Here is an 18,149-nt window from a genome sequence, read left to right as displayed (position 1 = left end):
CAACCTAAGCCATAATCATACCCCTAAACCAACGATCTGTTTGGTCAAAGAATTATCACTTTCCACAAAAATGACAGTCAAGATATGAGTCGATGTCTCCATGTTGCCAATGAGCTTCAAATAGCATTGGTGGTATAGTGGTGAGCATAGCTGCCTTCCAAGCAGTTGACCTGGGTTTGATTCCCTTGCCAATGCAGAGGAAGAGAAAGTCATCTCTTTTAGGGGCTGGATGTCATTTCAAGTGTACGACATTTGAATCATTATCGTTGTTCGTGGAAGTCAGAATTGCTCCAACATTCTGCAGGTTGTCAAAAATAATAAAAGTTGTGCGATGTTGAACCAACAAGTGCATATCAAAATAGATTTGCAGTCCATCGCCAAAACCATTCAGCCACCTTGTCCTGCGCCCAAGAGGTGATAGTTGGCGTTCCGACCAGTGGCCCATATAGTCTTCTCACAAAAACATCTCTAGCTTCCGAACCGTTTAACCTACAAATTCCTATGACCACTCTATGGAAAGGGGAGACCCTCACGAACACGGTGGTATTCTCAATTTTTCTCTACATCCCCCACAAGTGTCAGGAGACTCGTCTGAAGTCAGAACCGTCTATGTGCCAACTTCTGTTTGTAGAATCCAAAATCTTTGGGCTACAAACCAATGTGACCCCACTTGTCGCAATGTTCTCCGTTTTGCCCTACGTTCCCCACAAGTGTCACGGGACTAATCTGAAGGTAACCTGTAGTGATTAAAATGATAGATTTTTTAACCAGGGACCTCTCGCAACCTAAGCCATAATCATACCCCTAAACCAACGATCTGTTTGGTCAAAGAATTATCACTTTCCACAAAAATGACAGTCAAGATATGAGTCGATGTCTCCATGTTGCCAATGAGCTTCAAATAGCATTGGTGGTATAGTGGTGAGCATAGCTGCCTTCCAAGCAGTTGACCCGGGTTTGATTCCCGGCCAATGCAGAGGAAGAGAAAGTCATCTCTTTTAGGGGCTGGATGTCATTTCAAGTGTACGACATTTGAATCATTATCGTTGTTCGTGGAAGTCAGAATTGCTCCAACATTCTGCAGGTTGTCAAAAATAATAAAAGTTGTGCGATGTTGAACCAACAAGTGCATATCAAAATAGATTTGCAGTCCATCGCCAAAACCATTCAGCCACCTTGTCCTGCGCCCAAGAGGTGATAGTTGGCGTTCCGACCAGTGGCCCATATAGTCTTCTCACAAAAACATCTCTAGCTTCCGAACCGTTTAACCTACAAATTCCTATGACCACTCTATGGAAAGGGGAGACCCTCACGAACACGGTGGTATTCTCAATTTTTCTCTACATCCCCCACAAGTGTCAGGAGACTCGTCTGAAGTCAGAACCGTCTATGTGCCAACTTCTGTTTGTAGAATCCAAAATCTTTGGGCTACAAACCAATGTGACCCCACTTGTCGCAATGTTCTCCGTTTTGCCCTACGTTCCCCACAAGTGTCACGGGACTAATCTGAAGGTAACCTGTAGTGATTAAAATGATAGATTTTTTAACCAGGGACCTCTCGCAACCTAAGCCATAATCATACCCCTAAACCAACGATCTGTTTGGTCAAAGAATTATCACTTTCCACAAAAATGACAGTCAAGATATGAGTCGATGTCTCCATGTTGCCAATGAGCTTCAAATAGCATTGGTGGTATAGTGGTGAGCATAGCTGCCTTCCAAGCAGTTGACCCGGGTTTGATTCCCGGCCAATGCAGAGGAAGAGAAAGTCATCTCTTTTAGGGGCTGGATGTCATTTCAAGTGTACGACATTTGAATCATTATCGTTGTTCGTGGAAGTCAGAATTGCTCCAACATTCTGCAGGTTGTCAAAAATAATAAAAGTTGTGCGATGTTGAACCAACAAGTGCATATCAAAATAGATTTGCAGTCCATCGCCAAAACCATTCAGCCACCTTGTCCTGCGCCCAAGAGGTGATAGTTGGCGTTCCGACCAGTGGCCCATATAGTCTTCTCACAAAAACATCTCTAGCTTCCGAACCGTTTAACCTACAAATTCCTATGACCACTCTATGGAAAGGGGAGACCCTCACGAACACGGTGGTATTCTCAATTTTTCTCTACATCCCCCACAAGTGTCAGGAGACTCGTCTGAAGTCAGAACCGTCTATGTGCCAACTTCTGTTTGTAGAATCCAAAATCTTTGGGCTACAAACCAATGTGACCCCACTTGTCGCAATGTTCTCCGTTTTGCCCTACGTTCCCCACAAGTGTCACGGGACTAATCTGAAGGTAACCTGTAGTGATTAAAATGATAGATTTTTTAACCAGGGACCTCTCGCAACCTAAGCCATAATCATACCCCTAAACCAACGATCTGTTTGGTCAAAGAATTATCACTTTCCACAAAAATGACAGTCAAGATATGAGTCGATGTCTCCATGTTGCCAATGAGCTTCAAATAGCATTGGTGGTATAGTGGTGAGCATAGCTGCCTTCCAAGCAGTTGACCTGGGTTTGATTCCCGGCCAATGCAGAGGAAGAGAAAGTCATCTCTTTTAGGGGCTGGATGTCATTTCAAGTGTACGACATTTGAATCATTATCGTTGTTCGTGGAAGTCAGAATTGCTCCAACATTCTGCAGGTTGTCAAAAATAATAAAAGTTGTGCGATGTTGAACCAACAAGTGCATATCAAAATAGATTTGCAGTCCATCGCCAAAACCATTCAGCCACCTTGTCCTGCGCCCAAGAGGTGATAGTTGGCGTTCCGACCAGTGGCCCATATAGTCTTCTCACAAAAACATCTCTAGCTTCCGAACCGTTTAACCTACAAATTCCTATGACCACTCTATGGAAAGGGGAGACCCTCACGAACACGGTGGTATTCTCAATTTTTCTCTACATCCCCCACAAGTGTCAGGAGACTCGTCTGAAGTCAGAACCGTCTATGTGCCAACTTCTGTTTGTAGAATCCAAAATCTTTGGGCTACAAACCAATGTGACCCCACTTGTCGCAATGTTCTCCGTTTTGCCCTACGTTCCCCACAAGTGTCACGGGACTAATCTGAAGGTAACCTGTAGTGATTAAAATGATAGATTTTTTAACCAGGGACCTCTCGCAACCTAAGCCATAATCATACCCCTAAACCAACGATCTGTTTGGTCAAAGAATTATCACTTTCCACAAAAATGACAGTCAAGATATGAGTCGATGTCTCCATGTTGCCAATGAGCTTCAAATAGCATTGGTGGTATAGTGGTGAGCATAGCTGCCTTCCAAGCAGTTGACCCGGGTTTGATTCCCGGCCAATGCAGAGGAAGAGAAAGTCATCTCTTTTAGGGGCTGGATGTCATTTCAAGTGTACGACATTTGAATCATTATCGTTGTTCGTGGAAGTCAGAATTGCTCCAACATTCTGCAGGTTGTCAAAAATAATAAAAGTTGTGCGATGTTGAACCAACAAGTGCATATCAAAATAGATTTGCAGTCCATCGCCAAAACCATTCAGCCACCTTGTCCTGCGCCCAAGAGGTGATAGTTGGCGTTCCGACCAGTGGCCCATATAGTCTTCTCACAAAAACATCTCTAGCTTCCGAACCGTTTAACCTACAAATTCCTATGACCACTCTATGGAAAGGGGAGACCCTCACGAACACGGTGGTATTCTCAATTTTTCTCTACATCCCCCACAAGTGTCAGGAGACTCGTCTGAAGTCAGAACCGTCTATGTGCCAAAATCTTTGGGCTGCAAACCAATGTGACCCCACTTGTCGCAATGTTCTCCGTTTTGCCCTACGTTCCCCACAAGTGTCACGGGACTAATCTGAAGGTAACCTGTAGTGATTAAAATGATAGATTTTTTAACCAGGGACCTCTCGCAACCTAAGCCATAATCATACCCCTAAACCAACGATCTGTTTGGTCAAAGAATTATCACTTTCCACAAAAATGACAGTCAAGATATGAGTCGATGTCTCCATGTTGCCAATGAGCTTCAAATAGCATTGGTGGTATAGTGGTGAGCATAGCTGCCTTCCAAGCAGTTGACCTGGGTTTGATTCCCGGCCAATGCAGAGGAAGAGAAAGTCATCTCTTTTAGGGGCTGGATGTCATTTCAAGTGTACGACATTTGAATCATTATCGTTGTTCGTGGAAGTCAGAATTGCTCCAACATTCTGCAGGTTGTCAAAAATAATAAAAGTTGTGCGATGTTGAACCAACAAGTGCATATCAAAATAGATTTGCAGTCCATCGCCAAAACCATTCAGCCACCTTGTCCTGCGCCCAAGAGGTGATAGTTGGCGTTCCGACCAGTGGCCCATATAGTCTTCTCACAAAAACATCTCTAGCTTCCGAACCGTTTAACCTACAAATTCCTATGACCACTCTATGGAAAGGGGAGACCCTCACGAACACGGTGGTATTCTCAATTTTTCTCTACATCCCCCACAAGTGTCAGGAGACTCGTCTGAAGTCAGAACCGTCTATGTGCCAACTTCTTTTTGTAGAATCCAAAATCTTTGGGCTACAAACCAATGTGACCCCACTTGTCGCAATGTTCTCCGTTTTGCCCTACGTTCCCCACAAGTGTCACGGGACTAATCTGAAGGTAACCTGTAGTGATTAAAATGATAGATTTTTTAACCAGGGACCTCTCGCAACCTAAGCCATAATCATACCCCTAAACCAACGATCTGTTTGGTCAAAGAATTATCACTTTCCACAAAAATGACAGTCAAGATATGAGTCGATGTCTCCATGTTGCCAATGAGCTTCAAATAGCATTGGTGGTATAGTGGTGAGCATAGCTGCCTTCCAAGCAGTTGACCCGGGTTCGATTCCCGGCCAATGCAGAGGAAGAGAAAGTCATCTCTTTTAGGGGCTGGATGTCATTTCAAGTGTACGACATTTGAATCATTATCGTTGTTCGTGGAAGTCAGAATTGCTCCAACATTCTGCAGGTTGTCAAAAATAATAAAAGTTGTGCGATGTTGAACCAACAAGTGCATATCAAAATAGATTTGCAGTCCATCGCCAAAACCATTCAGCCACCTTGTCCTGCGCCCAAGAGGTGATAGTTGGCGTTCCGACCAGTGGCCCATATAGTCTTCTCACAAAAACATCTCTAGCTTCCGAACCGTTTAACCTACAAATTCCTATGACCACTCTATGGAAAGGGGAGACCCTCACGAACACGGTGGTATTCTCAATTTTTCTCTACATCCCCCACAAGTGTCAGGAGACTCGTCTGAAGTCAGAACCGTCTATGTGCCAACTTCTTTTGTAGAATCCAAAATCTTTGGGCTACAAACCAATGTGACCCCACTTGTCGCAATGTTCTCCGTTTTGCCCTACGTTCCCCACAAGTGTCACGGGACTAATCTGAAGGTAACCTGTAGTGATTAAAATGATAGATTTTTTAACCAGGGACCTCTCGCAACCTAAGCCATAATCATACCCCTAAACCAACGATCTGTTTGGTCAAAGAATTATCACTTTCCACAAAAATGACAGTCAAGATATGAGTCGATGTCTCCATGTTGCCAATGAGCTTCAAATAGCATTGGTGGTATAGTGGTGAGCATAGCTGCCTTCCAAGCAGTTGACCCGGGTTTGATTCCCGGCCAATGCAGAGGAAGAGAAAGTCATCTCTTTTAGGGGCTGGATGTCATTTCAAGTGTACGACATTTGAATCATTATCGTTGTTCGTGGAAGTCAGAATTGCTCCAACATTCTGCAGGTTGTCAAAAATAATAAAAGTTGTGCGATGTTGAACCAACAAGTGCATATCAAAATAGATTTGCAGTCCATCGCCAAAACCATTCAGCCACCTTGTCCTGCGCCCAAGAGGTGATAGTTGGCGTTCCGACCAGTGGCCCATATAGTCTTCTCACAAAAACATCTCTAGCTTCCGAACCGTTTAACCTACAAATTCCTATGACCACTCTATGGAAAGGGGAGACCCTCACGAACACGGTGGTATTCTCAATTTTTCTCTACATCCCCCACAAGTGTCAGGAGACTCGTCTGAAGTCAGAACCGTCTATGTGCCAACTTCTGTTTGTAGAATCCAAAATCTTTGGGCTACAAACCAATGTGACCCCACTTGTCGCAATGTTCTCCGTTTTGCCCTACGTTCCCCACAAGTGTCACGGGACTAATCTGAAGGTAACCTGTAGTGATTAAAATGATAGATTTTTTAACCAGGGACCTCTCGCAACCTAAGCCATAATCATACCCCTAAACCAACGATCTGTTTGGTCAAAGAATTATCACTTTCCACAAAAATGACAGTCAAGATATGAGTCGATGTCTCCATGTTGCCAATGAGCTTCAAATAGCATTGGTGGTATAGTGGTGAGCATAGCTGCCTTCCAAGCAGTTGACCTGGGTTCGATTCCCGGCCAATGCAGAGGAAGAGAAAGTCATCTCTTTTAGGGGCTGGATGTCATTTCAAGTGTACGACATTTGAATCATTATCGTTGTTCGTGGAAGTCAGAATTGCTCCAACATTCTGCAGGTTGTCAAAAATAATAAAAGTTGTGCGATGTTGAACCAACAAGTGCATATCAAAATAGATTTGCAGTCCATCGCCAAAACCATTCAGCCACCTTGTCCTGCGCCCAAGAGGTGATAGTTGGCGTTCCGACCAGTGGCCCATATAGTCTTCTCACAAAAACATCTCTAGCTTCCGAACCGTTTAACCTACAAATTCCTATGACCACTCTATGGAAAGGGGAGACCCTCACGAACACGGTGGTATTCTCAATTTTTCTCTACATCCCCCACAAGTGTCAGGAGACTCGTCTGAAGTCAGAACCGTCTATGTGCCAACTTCTGTTTGTAGAATCCAAAATCTTTGGGCTACAAACCAATGTGACCCCACTTGTCGCAATGTTCTCCGTTTTGCCCTACGTTCCCCACAAGTGTCACGGGACTAATCTGAAGGTAACCTGTAGTGATTAAAATGATAGATTTTTTAACCAGGGACCTCTCGCAACCTAAGCCATAATCATACCCCTAAACCAACGATCTGTTTGGTCAAAGAATTATCACTTTCCACAAAAATGACAGTCAAGATATGAGTCGATGTCTCCATGTTGCCAATGAGCTTCAAATAGCATTGGTGGTATAGTGGTGAGCATAGCTGCCTTCCAAGCAGTTGACCCGGGTTTGATTCCCGGCCAATGCAGAGGAAGAGAAAGTCATCTCTTTTAGGGGCTGGATGTCATTTCAAGTGTACGACATTTGAATCATTATCGTTGTTCGTGGAAGTCAGAATTGCTCCAACATTCTGCAGGTTGTCAAAAATAATAAAAGTTGTGCGATGTTGAACCAACAAGTGCATATCAAAATAGATTTGCAGTCCATCGCCAAAACCATTCAGCCACCTTGTCCTGCGCCCAAGAGGTGATAGTTGGCGTTCCGACCAGTGGCCCATATAGTCTTCTCACAAAAACATCTCTAGCTTCCGAACCGTTTAACCTACAAATTCCTATGACCACTCTATGGAAAGGGGAGACCCTCACGAACACGGTGGTATTCTCAATTTTTCTCTACATCCCCCACAAGTGTCAGGAGACTCGTCTGAAGTCAGAACCGTCTATGTGCCAACTTCTTTTTGTAGAATCCAAAATCTTTGGGCTACAAACCAATGTGACCCCACTTGTCGCAATGTTCTCCGTTTTGCCCTACGTTCCCCACAAGTGTCACGGGACTAATCTGAAGGTAACCTGTAGTGATTAAAATGATAGATTTTTTAACCAGGGACCTCTCGCAACCTAAGCCATAATCATACCCCTAAACCAACGATCTGTTTGGTCAAAGAATTATCACTTTCCACAAAAATGACAGTCAAGATATGAGTCGATGTCTCCATGTTGCCAATGAGCTTCAAATAGCATTGGTGGTATAGTGGTGAGCATAGCTGCCTTCCAAGCAGTTGACCTGGGTTTGATTCCCTTGCCAATGCAGAGGAAGAGAAAGTCATCTCTTTTAGGGGCTGGATGTCATTTCAAGTGTACGACATTTGAATCATTATCGTTGTTCGTGGAAGTCAGAATTGCTCCAACATTCTGCAGGTTGTCAAAAATAATAAAAGTTGTGCGATGTTGAACCAACAAGTGCATATCAAAATAGATTTGCAGTCCATCGCCAAAACCATTCAGCCACCTTGTCCTGCGCCCAAGAGGTGATAGTTGGCGTTCCGACCAGTGGCCCATATAGTCTTCTCACAAAAACATCTCTAGCTTCCGAACCGTTTAACCTACAAATTCCTATGACCACTCTATGGAAAGGGGAGACCCTCACGAACACGGTGGTATTCTCAATTTTTCTCTACATCCCCCACAAGTGTCAGGAGACTCGTCTGAAGTCAGAACCGTCTATGTGCCAACTTCTTTTGTAGAATCCAAAATCTTTGGGCTACAAACCAATGTGACCCCACTTGTCGCAATGTTCTCCGTTTTGCCCTACGTTCCCCACAAGTGTCACGGGACTAATCTGAAGGTAACCTGTAGTGATTAAAATGATAGATTTTTTAACCAGGGACCTCTCGCAACCTAAGCCATAATCATACCCCTAAACCAACGATCTGTTTGGTCAAAGAATTATCACTTTCCACAAAAATGACAGTCAAGATATGAGTCGATGTCTCCATGTTGCCAATGAGCTTCAAATAGCATTGGTGGTATAGTGGTGAGCATAGCTGCCTTCCAAGCAGTTGACCTGGGTTTGATTCCCGGCCAATGCAGAGGAAGAGAAAGTCATCTCTTTTAGGGGCTGGATGTCATTTCAAGTGTACGACATTTGAATCATTATCGTTGTTCGTGGAAGTCAGAATTGCTCCAACATTCTGCAGGTTGTCAAAAATAATAAAAGTTGTGCGATGTTGAACCAACAAGTGCATATCAAAATAGATTTGCAGTCCATCGCCAAAACCATTCAGCCACCTTGTCCTGCGCCCAAGAGGTGATAGTTGGCGTTCCGACCAGTGGCCCATATAGTCTTCTCACAAAAACATCTCTAGCTTCCGAACCGTTTAACCTACAAATTCCTATGACCACTCTATGGAAAGGGGAGACCCTCACGAACACGGTGGTATTCTCAATTTTTCTCTACATCCCCCACAAGTGTCAGGAGACTCGTCTGAAGTCAGAACCGTCTATGTGCCAACTTCTTTTTGTAGAATCCAAAATCTTTGGGCTACAAACCAATGTGACCCCACTTGTCGCAATGTTCTCCGTTTTGCCCTACGTTCCCCACAAGTGTCACGGGACTAATCTGAAGGTAACCTGTAGTGATTAAAATGATAGATTTTTTAACCAGGGACCTCTCGCAACCTAAGCCATAATCATACCCCTAAACCAACGATCTGTTTGGTCAAAGAATTATCACTTTCCACAAAAATGACAGTCAAGATATGAGTCGATGTCTCCATGTTGCCAATGAGCTTCAAATAGCATTGGTGGTATAGTGGTGAGCATAGCTGCCTTCCAAGCAGTTGACCCGGGTTTGATTCCCGGCCAATGCAGAGGAAGAGAAAGTCATCTCTTTTAGGGGCTGGATGTCATTTCAAGTGTACGACATTTGAATCATTATCGTTGTTCGTGGAAGTCAGAATTGCTCCAACATTCTGCAGGTTGTCAAAAATAATAAAAGTTGTGCGATGTTGAACCAACAAGTGCATATCAAAATAGATTTGCAGTCCATCGCCAAAACCATTCAGCCACCTTGTCCTGCGCCCAAGAGGTGATAGTTGGCGTTCCGACCAGTGGCCCATATAGTCTTCTCACAAAAACATCTCTAGCTTCCGAACCGTTTAACCTACAAATTCCTATGACCACTCTATGGAAAGGGGAGACCCTCACGAACACGGTGGTATTCTCAATTTTTCTCTACATCCCCCACAAGTGTCAGGAGACTCGTCTGAAGTCAGAACCGTCTATGTGCCAACTTCTGTTTGTAGAATCCAAAATCTTTGGGCTACAAACCAATGTGACCCCACTTGTCGCAATGTTCTCCGTTTTGCCCTACGTTCCCCACAAGTGTCACGGGACTAATCTGAAGGTAACCTGTAGTGATTAAAATGATAGATTTTTTAACCAGGGACCTCTCGCAACCTAAGCCATAATCATACCCCTAAACCAACGATCTGTTTGGTCAAAGAATTATCACTTTCCACAAAAATGACAGTCAAGATATGAGTCGATGTCTCCATGTTGCCAATGAGCTTCAAATAGCATTGGTGGTATAGTGGTGAGCATAGCTGCCTTCCAAGCAGTTGACCCGGGTTCGATTCCCGGCCAATGCAGAGGAAGAGAAAGTCATCTCTTTTAGGGGCTGGATGTCATTTCAAGTGTACGACATTTGAATCATTATCGTTGTTCGTGGAAGTCAGAATTGCTCCAACATTCTGCAGGTTGTCAAAAATAATAAAAGTTGTGCGATGTTGAACCAACAAGTGCATATCAAAATAGATTTGCAGTCCATCGCCAAAACCATTCAGCCACCTTGTCCTGCGCCCAAGAGGTGATAGTTGGCGTTCCGACCAGTGGCCCATATAGTCTTCTCACAAAAACATCTCTAGCTTCCGAACCGTTTAACCTACAAATTCCTATGACCACTCTATGGAAAGGGGAGACCCTCACGAACACGGTGGTATTCTCAATTTTTCTCTACATCCCCCACAAGTGTCAGGAGACTCGTCTGAAGTCAGAACCGTCTATGTGCCAACTTCTGTTTGTAGAATCCAAAATCTTTGGGCTACAAACCAATGTGACCCCACTTGTCGCAATGTTCTCCGTTTTGCCCTACGTTCCCCACAAGTGTCACGGGACTAATCTGAAGGTAACCTGTAGTGATTAAAATGATAGATTTTTTAACCAGGGACCTCTCGCAACCTAAGCCATAATCATACCCCTAAACCAACGATCTGTTTGGTCAAAGAATTATCACTTTCCACAAAAATGACAGTCAAGATATGAGTCGATGTCTCCATGTTGCCAATGAGCTTCAAATAGCATTGGTGGTATAGTGGTGAGCATAGCTGCCTTCCAAGCAGTTGACCCGGGTTTGATTCCCGGCCAATGCAGAGGAAGAGAAAGTCATCTCTTTTAGGGGCTGGATGTCATTTCAAGTGTACGACATTTGAATCATTATCGTTGTTCGTGGAAGTCAGAATTGCTCCAACATTCTGCAGGTTGTCAAAAATAATAAAAGTTGTGCGATGTTGAACCAACAAGTGCATATCAAAATAGATTTGCAGTCCATCGCCAAAACCATTCAGCCACCTTGTCCTGCGCCCAAGAGGTGATAGTTGGCGTTCCGACCAGTGGCCCATATAGTCTTCTCACAAAAACATCTCTCTACTTCCGAACCGTTTAACCTACAAATTCCTATGACCACTCTATGGAAAGGGGAGACCCTCACGAACACGGTGGTATTCTCAATTTTTCTCTACATCCCCCACAAGTGTCAGGAGACTCGTCTGAAGTCAGAACCGTCTATGTGCCAACTTCTTTTTGTAGAATCCAAAATCTTTGGGCTACAAACCAATGTGACCCCACTTGTCGCAATGTTCTCCGTTTTGCCCTACGTTCCCCACAAGTGTCACGGGACTAATCTGAAGGTAACCTGTAGTGATTAAAATGATAGATTTTTTAACCAGGGACCTCTCGCAACCTAAGCCATAATCATACCCCTAAACCAACGATCTGTTTGGTCAAAGAATTATCACTTTCCACAAAAATGACAGTCAAGATATGAGTCGATGTCTCCATGTTGCCAATGAGCTTCAAATAGCATTGGTGGTATAGTGGTGAGCATAGCTGCCTTCCAAGCAGTTGACCTGGGTTTGATTCCCGGCCAATGCAGAGGAAGAGAAAGTCATCTCTTTTAGGGGCTGGATGTCATTTCAAGTGTACGACATTTGAATCATTATCGTTGTTCGTGGAAGTCAGAATTGCTCCAACATTCTGCAGGTTGTCAAAAATAATAAAAGTTGTGCGATGTTGAACCAACAAGTGCATATCAAAATAGATTTGCAGTCCATCGCCAAAACCATTCAGCCACCTTGTCCTGCGCCCAAGAGGTGATAGTTGGCGTTCCGACCAGTGGCCCATATAGTCTTCTCACAAAAACATCTCTAGCTTCCGAACCGTTTAACCTACAAATTCCTATGACCACTCTATGGAAAGGGGAGACCCTCACGAACACGGTGGTATTCTCAATTTTTCTCTACATCCCCCACAAGTGTCAGGAGACTCGTCTGAAGTCAGAACCGTCTATGTGCCAACTTCTGTTTGTAGAATCCAAAATCTTTGGGCTACAAACCAATGTGACCCCACTTGTCGCAATGTTCTCCGTTTTGAAACTACGTTCCCCCCCAAGTGTCACGGGACTAATCTGAAGGTAACCTGTAGTGATTAAAATGATAGATTTTTTAACCAGGGACCTCTCGCAACCTAAGCCATAATCATACCCCTAAACCAACGATCTGTTTGGTCAAAGAATTATCACTTTCCACAAAAATGACAGTCAAGATATGAGTCGATGTCTCCATGTTGCCAATGAGCTTCAAATAGCATTGGTGGTATAGTGGTGAGCATAGCTGCCTTCCAAGCAGTTGACCTGGGTTTGATTCCCGGCCAATGCAGAGGAAGAGAAAGTCATCTCTTTTAGGGGCTGGATGTCATTTCAAGTGTACGACATTTGAATCATTATCGTTGTTCGTGGAAGTCAGAATTGCTCCAACATTCTGCAGGTTGTCAAAAATAATAAAAGTTGTGCGATGTTGAACCAACAAGTGCATATCAAAATAGATTTGCAGTCCATCGCCAAAACCATTCAGCCACCTTGTCCTGCGCCCAAGAGGTGATAGTTGGCGTTCCGACCAGTGGCCCATATAGTCTTCTCACAAAAACATCTCTAGCTTCCGAACCGTTTAACCTACAAATTCCTATGACCACTCTATGGAAAGGGGAGACCCTCACGAACACGGTGGTATTCTCAATTTTTCTCTACATCCCCCACAAGTGTCAGGAGACTCGTCTGAAGTCAGAACCGTCTATGTGCCAACTTCTGTTTGTAGAATCCAAAATCTTTGGGCTACAAACCAATGTGACCCCACTTGTCGCAATGTTCTCCGTTTTGCCCTACGTTCCCCACAAGTGTCACGGGACTAATCTGAAGGTAACCTGTAGTGATTAAAATGATAGATTTTTTAACCAGGGACCTCTCGCAACCTAAGCCATAATCATACCCCTAAACCAACGATCTGTTTGGTCAAAGAATTATCACTTTCCACAAAAATGACAGTCAAGATATGAGTCGATGTCTCCATGTTGCCAATGAGCTTCAAATAGCATTGGTGGTATAGTGGTGAGCATAGCTGCCTTCCAAGCAGTTGACCCGGGTTCGATTCCCGGCCAATGCAGAGGAAGAGAAAGTCATCTCTTTTAGGGGCTGGATGTCATTTCAAGTGTACGACATTTGAATCATTATCGTTGTTCGTGGAAGTCAGAATTGCTCCAACATTCTGCAGGTTGTCAAAAATAATAAAAGTTGTGCGATGTTGAACCAACAAGTGCATATCAAAATAGATTTGCAGTCCATCGCCAAAACCATTCAGCCACCTTGTCCTGCGCCCAAGAGGTGATAGTTGGCGTTCCGACCAGTGGCCCATATAGTCTTCTCACAAAAACATCTCTAGCTTCCGAACCGTTTAACCTACAAATTCCTATGACCACTCTATGGAAAGGGGAGACCCTCACGAACACGGTGGTATTCTCAATTTTCTCTACATCCCCCACAAGTGTCAGGAGACTCGTCTGAAGTCAGAACCGTCTATGTGCCAACTTCTGTTTGTAGAATCCAAAATCTTTGGGCTACAAACCAATGTGACCCCACTTGTCGCAATGTTCTCCGTTTTGCCCTACGTTCCCCACAAGTGTCACGGGACTAATCTGAAGGTAACCTGTAGTGATTAAAATGATAGATTTTTTAACCAGGGACCTCTCGCAACCTAAGCCATAATCATACCCCTAAACCAACGATCTGTTTGGTCAAAGAATTATCACTTTCCACAAAAATGACAGTCAAGATATGAGTCGATGTCTCCATGTTGCCAATGAGCTTCAAATAGCATTGGTGGTATAGTGGTGAGCATAGCTGCCTTCCAAGCAGTTGACCCGGGTTTGATTCCCTTGGCCAATGCAGAGGAAGAGAAAGTCATCTCTTTTAGGGGCTGGATGTCATTTCAAGTGTACGACATTTGAATCATTATCGTTGTTCGTGGAAGTCAGAATTGCTCCAACATTCTGCAGGTTGTCAAAAATAATAAAAGTTGTGCGATGTTGAACCAACAAGTGCATATCAAAATAGATTTGCAGTCCATCGCCAAAACCATTCAGCCACCTTGTCCTGCGCCCAAGAGGTGATAGTTGGCGTTCCGACCAGTGGCCCATATAGTCTTCTCACAAAAACATCTCTAGCTTCCGAACCGTTTAACCTACAAATTCCTATGACCACTCTATGGAAAGGGGAGACCCTCACGAACACGGTGGTATTCTCAATTTTTCTCTACATCCCCCACAAGTGTCAGGAGACTCGTCTGAAGTCAGAACCGTCTATGTGCCAACTTCTGTTTGTAGAATCCAAAATCTTTGGGCTACAAACCAATGTGACCCCACTTGTCGCAATGTTCTCCGTTTTGCCCTACGTTCCCCACAAGTGTCACGGGACTAATCTGAAGGTAACCTGTAGTGATTAAAATGATAGATTTTTTAACCAGGGACCTCTCGCAACCTAAGCCATAATCATACCCCTAAACCAACGATCTGTTTGGTCAAAGAATTATCACTTTCCACAAAAATGACAGTCAAGATATGAGTCGATGTCTCCATGTTGCCAATGAGCTTCAAATAGCATTGGTGGTATAGTGGTGAGCATAGCTGCCTTCCAAGCAGTTGACCCGGGTTTGATTCCCGGCCAATGCAGAGGAAGAGAAAGTCATCTCTTTTAGGGGCTGGATGTCATTTCAAGTGTACGACATTTGAATCATTATCGTTGTTCGTGGAAGTCAGAATTGCTCCAACATTCTGCAGGTTGTCAAAAATAATAAAAGTTGTGCGATGTTGAACCAACAAGTGCATATCAAAATAGATTTGCAGTCCATCGCCAAAACCATTCAGCCACCTTGTCCTGCGCCCAAGAGGTGATAGTTGGCGTTCCGACCAGTGGCCCATATAGTCTTCTCACAAAAACATCTCTAGCTTCCGAACCGTTTAACCTACAAATTCGTATGACCACTCTATGGAAAGGGGAGACCCTCACGAACACGGTGGTATTCTCAATTTTTCTCTACATCCCCCACAAGTGTCAGGAGACTCGTCTGAAGTCAGAACCGTCTATGTGCCAACTTCTGTTTGTAGAATCCAAAATCTTTGGGCTACAAACCAATGTGACCCCACTTGTCGCAATGTTCTCCGTTTTGCCCTACGTTCCCCACAAGTGTCACGGGACTAATCTGAAGGTAACCTGTAGTGATTAAAATGATAGATTTTTTAACCAGGGACCTCTCGCAACCTAAGCCATAATCATACCCCTAAACCAACGATCTGTTTGGTCAAAGAATTATCACTTTCCACAAAAATGACAGTCAAGATATGAGTCGATGTCTCCATGTTGCCAATGAGCTTCAAATAGCATTGGTGGTATAGTGGTGAGCATAGCTGCCTTCCAAGCAGTTGACCCGGGTTTGATTCCCGGCCAATGCAGAGGAAGAGAAAGTCATCTCTTTTAGGGGCTGGATGTCATTTCAAGTGTACGACATTTGAATCATTATCGTTGTTCGTGGAAGTCAGAATTGCTCCAACATTCTGCAGGTTGTCAAAAATAATAAAAGTTGTGCGATGTTGAACCAACAAGTGCATATCAAAATAGATTTGCAGTCCATCGCCAAAACCATTCAGCCACCTTGTCCTGCGCCCAAGAGGTGATAGTTGGCGTTCCGACCAGTGGCCCATATAGTCTTCTCACAAAAACATCTCTAGCTTCCGAACCGTTTAACCTACAAATTCCTATGACCACTCTATGGAAAGGGGAGACCCTCACGAACACGGTGGTATTCTCAATTTTCTCTACATCCCCCACAAGTGTCAGGAGACTCGTCTGAAGTCAGAACCGTCTATGTGCCAACTTCTGTTTGTAGAATCCAAAATCTTTGGGCTACAAACCAATGTGACCCCACTTGTCGCAATGTTCTCCGTTTTGCCCTACGTTCCCCACAAGTGTCACGGGACTAATCTGAAGGTAACCTGTAGTGATTAAAATGATAGATTTTTTAACCAGGGACCTCTCGCAACCTAAGCCATAATCATACCCCTAAACCAACGATCTGTTTGGTCAAAGAATTATCACTTTCCACAAAAATGACAGTCAAGATATGAGTCGATGTCTCCATGTTGCCAATGAGCTTCAAATAGCATTGGTGGTATAGTGGTGAGCATAGCTGCCTTCCAAGCAGTTGACCCGGGTTTGATTCCCGGCCAATGCAGAGGAAGAGAAAGTCATCTCTTTTAGGGGCTGGATGTCATTTCAAGTGTACGACATTTGAATCATTATCGTTGTTCGTGGAAGTCAGAATTGCTCCAACATTCTGCAGGTTGTCAAAAATAATAAAAGTTGTGCGATGTTGAACCAACAAGTGCATATCAAAATAGATTTGCAGTCCATCGCCAAAACCATTCAGCCACCTTGTCCTGCGCCCAAGAGGTGATAGTTGGCGTTCCGACCAGTGGCCCATATAGTCTTCTCACAAAAACATCTCTAGCTTCCGAACCGTTTAACCTACAAATTCCTATGACCACTCTATGGAAAGGGGAGACCCTCACGAACACGGTGGTATTCTCAATTTTTCTCTACATCCCCCACAAGTGTCAGGAGACTCGTCTGAAGTCAGAACCGTCTATGTGCCAACTTCTGTTTGTAGAATCCAAAATCTTTGGGCTACAAACCAATGTGACCCCACTTGTCGCAATGTTCTCCGTTTTGCCCTACGTTCCCCACAAGTGTCACGGGACTAATCTGAAGGTAACCTGTAGTGATTAAAATGATAGATTTTTTAACCAGGGACCTCTCGCAACCTAAGCCATAATCATACCCCTAAACCAACGATCTGTTTGGTCAAAGAATTATCACTTTCCACAAAAATGACAGTCAAGATATGAGTCGATGTCTCCATGTTGCCAATGAGCTTCAAATAGCATTGGTGGTATAGTGGTGAGCATAGCTGCCTTCCAAGCAGTTGACCCGGGTTTGATTCCCGGCCAATGCAGAGGAAGAGAAAGTCATCTCTTTTAGGGGCTGGATGTCATTTCAAGTGTACGACATTTGAATCATTATCGTTGTTCGTGGAAGTCAGAATTGCTCCAACATTCTGCAGGTTGTCAAAAATAATAAAAGTTGTGCGATGTTGAACCAACAAGTGCATATCAAAATAGATTTGCAGTCCATCGCCAAAACCATTCAGCCACCTTGTCCTGCGCCCAAGAGGTGATAGTTGGCGTTCCGACCAGTGGCCCATATAGTCTTCTCACAAAAACATCTCTAGCTTCCGAACCGTTTAACCTACAAATTCGTATGACCACTCTATGGAAAGGGGAGACCCTCACGAACACGGTGGTATTCTCAATTTTTCTCTACATCCCCCACAAGTGTCAGGAGACTCGTCTGAAGTCAGAACCGTCTATGTGCCAACTTCTGTTTGTAGAATCCAAAATCTTTGGGCTACAAACCAATGTGACCCCACTTGTCGCAATGTTCTCCGTTTTGCCCTACGTTCCCCACAAGTGTCACGGGACTAATCTGAAGGTAACCTGTAGTGATTAAAATGATAGATTTTTTAACCAGGGACCTCTCGCAACCTAAGCCATAATCATACCCCTAAACCAACGATCTGTTTGGTCAAAGAATTATCACTTTCCACAAAAATGACAGTCAAGATATGAGTCGATGTCTCCATGTTGCCAATGAGCTTCAAATAGCATTGGTGGTATAGTGGTGAGCATAGCTGCCTTCCAAGCAGTTGACCCGGGTTTGATTCCCGGCCAATGCAGAGGAAGAGAAAGTCATCTCTTTTAGGGGCT

At 44.0% G+C, this 18,149-nt stretch overlaps 16 non-coding genes across 16 annotated transcripts; all 16 read left to right on the top strand.

The window, feature by feature from the left end:
- Positions 1-904: 904 nt before the first annotated feature.
- trnag-ucc (transfer RNA glycine (anticodon UCC)) lies at positions 905-976 on the top strand. The gene has a single exon. It is a non-coding gene; the product is annotated as a tRNA-Gly (tRNA).
- A 708-nt stretch (positions 977-1,684) lies between these two features.
- trnag-ucc (transfer RNA glycine (anticodon UCC)) lies at positions 1,685-1,756 on the top strand. Its single transcript has one exon. It is a non-coding gene; the product is annotated as a tRNA-Gly (tRNA).
- Positions 1,757-3,244: 1,488 nt separating this feature from the next.
- trnag-ucc (transfer RNA glycine (anticodon UCC)) lies at positions 3,245-3,316 on the top strand. The gene has a single exon. It is a non-coding gene; the product is annotated as a tRNA-Gly (tRNA).
- A 1,468-nt stretch (positions 3,317-4,784) lies between these two features.
- trnag-ucc (transfer RNA glycine (anticodon UCC)) lies at positions 4,785-4,856 on the top strand. The gene has a single exon. It is a non-coding gene; the product is annotated as a tRNA-Gly (tRNA).
- A 707-nt stretch (positions 4,857-5,563) lies between these two features.
- Positions 5,564-5,635, top strand: trnag-ucc (transfer RNA glycine (anticodon UCC)). The gene has a single exon. It is a non-coding gene; the product is annotated as a tRNA-Gly (tRNA).
- Positions 5,636-6,343: 708 nt separating this feature from the next.
- Positions 6,344-6,415, top strand: trnag-ucc (transfer RNA glycine (anticodon UCC)). The gene has a single exon. It is a non-coding gene; the product is annotated as a tRNA-Gly (tRNA).
- Positions 6,416-7,123: 708 nt separating this feature from the next.
- trnag-ucc (transfer RNA glycine (anticodon UCC)) lies at positions 7,124-7,195 on the top strand. Its single transcript has one exon. It is a non-coding gene; the product is annotated as a tRNA-Gly (tRNA).
- A 2,268-nt stretch (positions 7,196-9,463) lies between these two features.
- trnag-ucc (transfer RNA glycine (anticodon UCC)) lies at positions 9,464-9,535 on the top strand. Its single transcript has one exon. It is a non-coding gene; the product is annotated as a tRNA-Gly (tRNA).
- Positions 9,536-10,243: 708 nt separating this feature from the next.
- trnag-ucc (transfer RNA glycine (anticodon UCC)) lies at positions 10,244-10,315 on the top strand. Its single transcript has one exon. It is a non-coding gene; the product is annotated as a tRNA-Gly (tRNA).
- A 708-nt stretch (positions 10,316-11,023) lies between these two features.
- Positions 11,024-11,095, top strand: trnag-ucc (transfer RNA glycine (anticodon UCC)). Its single transcript has one exon. It is a non-coding gene; the product is annotated as a tRNA-Gly (tRNA).
- Positions 11,096-13,366: 2,271 nt separating this feature from the next.
- On the top strand, positions 13,367-13,438 carry trnag-ucc (transfer RNA glycine (anticodon UCC)). Its single transcript has one exon. It is a non-coding gene; the product is annotated as a tRNA-Gly (tRNA).
- A 1,489-nt stretch (positions 13,439-14,927) lies between these two features.
- trnag-ucc (transfer RNA glycine (anticodon UCC)) lies at positions 14,928-14,999 on the top strand. Its single transcript has one exon. It is a non-coding gene; the product is annotated as a tRNA-Gly (tRNA).
- A 708-nt stretch (positions 15,000-15,707) lies between these two features.
- Positions 15,708-15,779, top strand: trnag-ucc (transfer RNA glycine (anticodon UCC)). Its single transcript has one exon. It is a non-coding gene; the product is annotated as a tRNA-Gly (tRNA).
- Positions 15,780-16,486: 707 nt separating this feature from the next.
- trnag-ucc (transfer RNA glycine (anticodon UCC)) lies at positions 16,487-16,558 on the top strand. Its single transcript has one exon. It is a non-coding gene; the product is annotated as a tRNA-Gly (tRNA).
- Positions 16,559-17,266: 708 nt separating this feature from the next.
- Positions 17,267-17,338, top strand: trnag-ucc (transfer RNA glycine (anticodon UCC)). Its single transcript has one exon. It is a non-coding gene; the product is annotated as a tRNA-Gly (tRNA).
- A 708-nt stretch (positions 17,339-18,046) lies between these two features.
- Positions 18,047-18,118, top strand: trnag-ucc (transfer RNA glycine (anticodon UCC)). The gene has a single exon. It is a non-coding gene; the product is annotated as a tRNA-Gly (tRNA).
- The last annotated feature ends 31 nt before the right edge of the window (positions 18,119-18,149 follow it).

This window comes from Oncorhynchus masou, chromosome 18 (assembly GCF_036934945.1).
Source record: "Oncorhynchus masou masou isolate Uvic2021 chromosome 18, UVic_Omas_1.1, whole genome shotgun sequence".
Classification (NCBI taxonomy): domain Eukaryota; kingdom Metazoa; phylum Chordata; class Actinopteri; order Salmoniformes; family Salmonidae; genus Oncorhynchus; species Oncorhynchus masou.
Note: the sequence above shows the minus strand (reverse complement) of the source record. Positions and strands in the feature narration are given on the sequence as shown.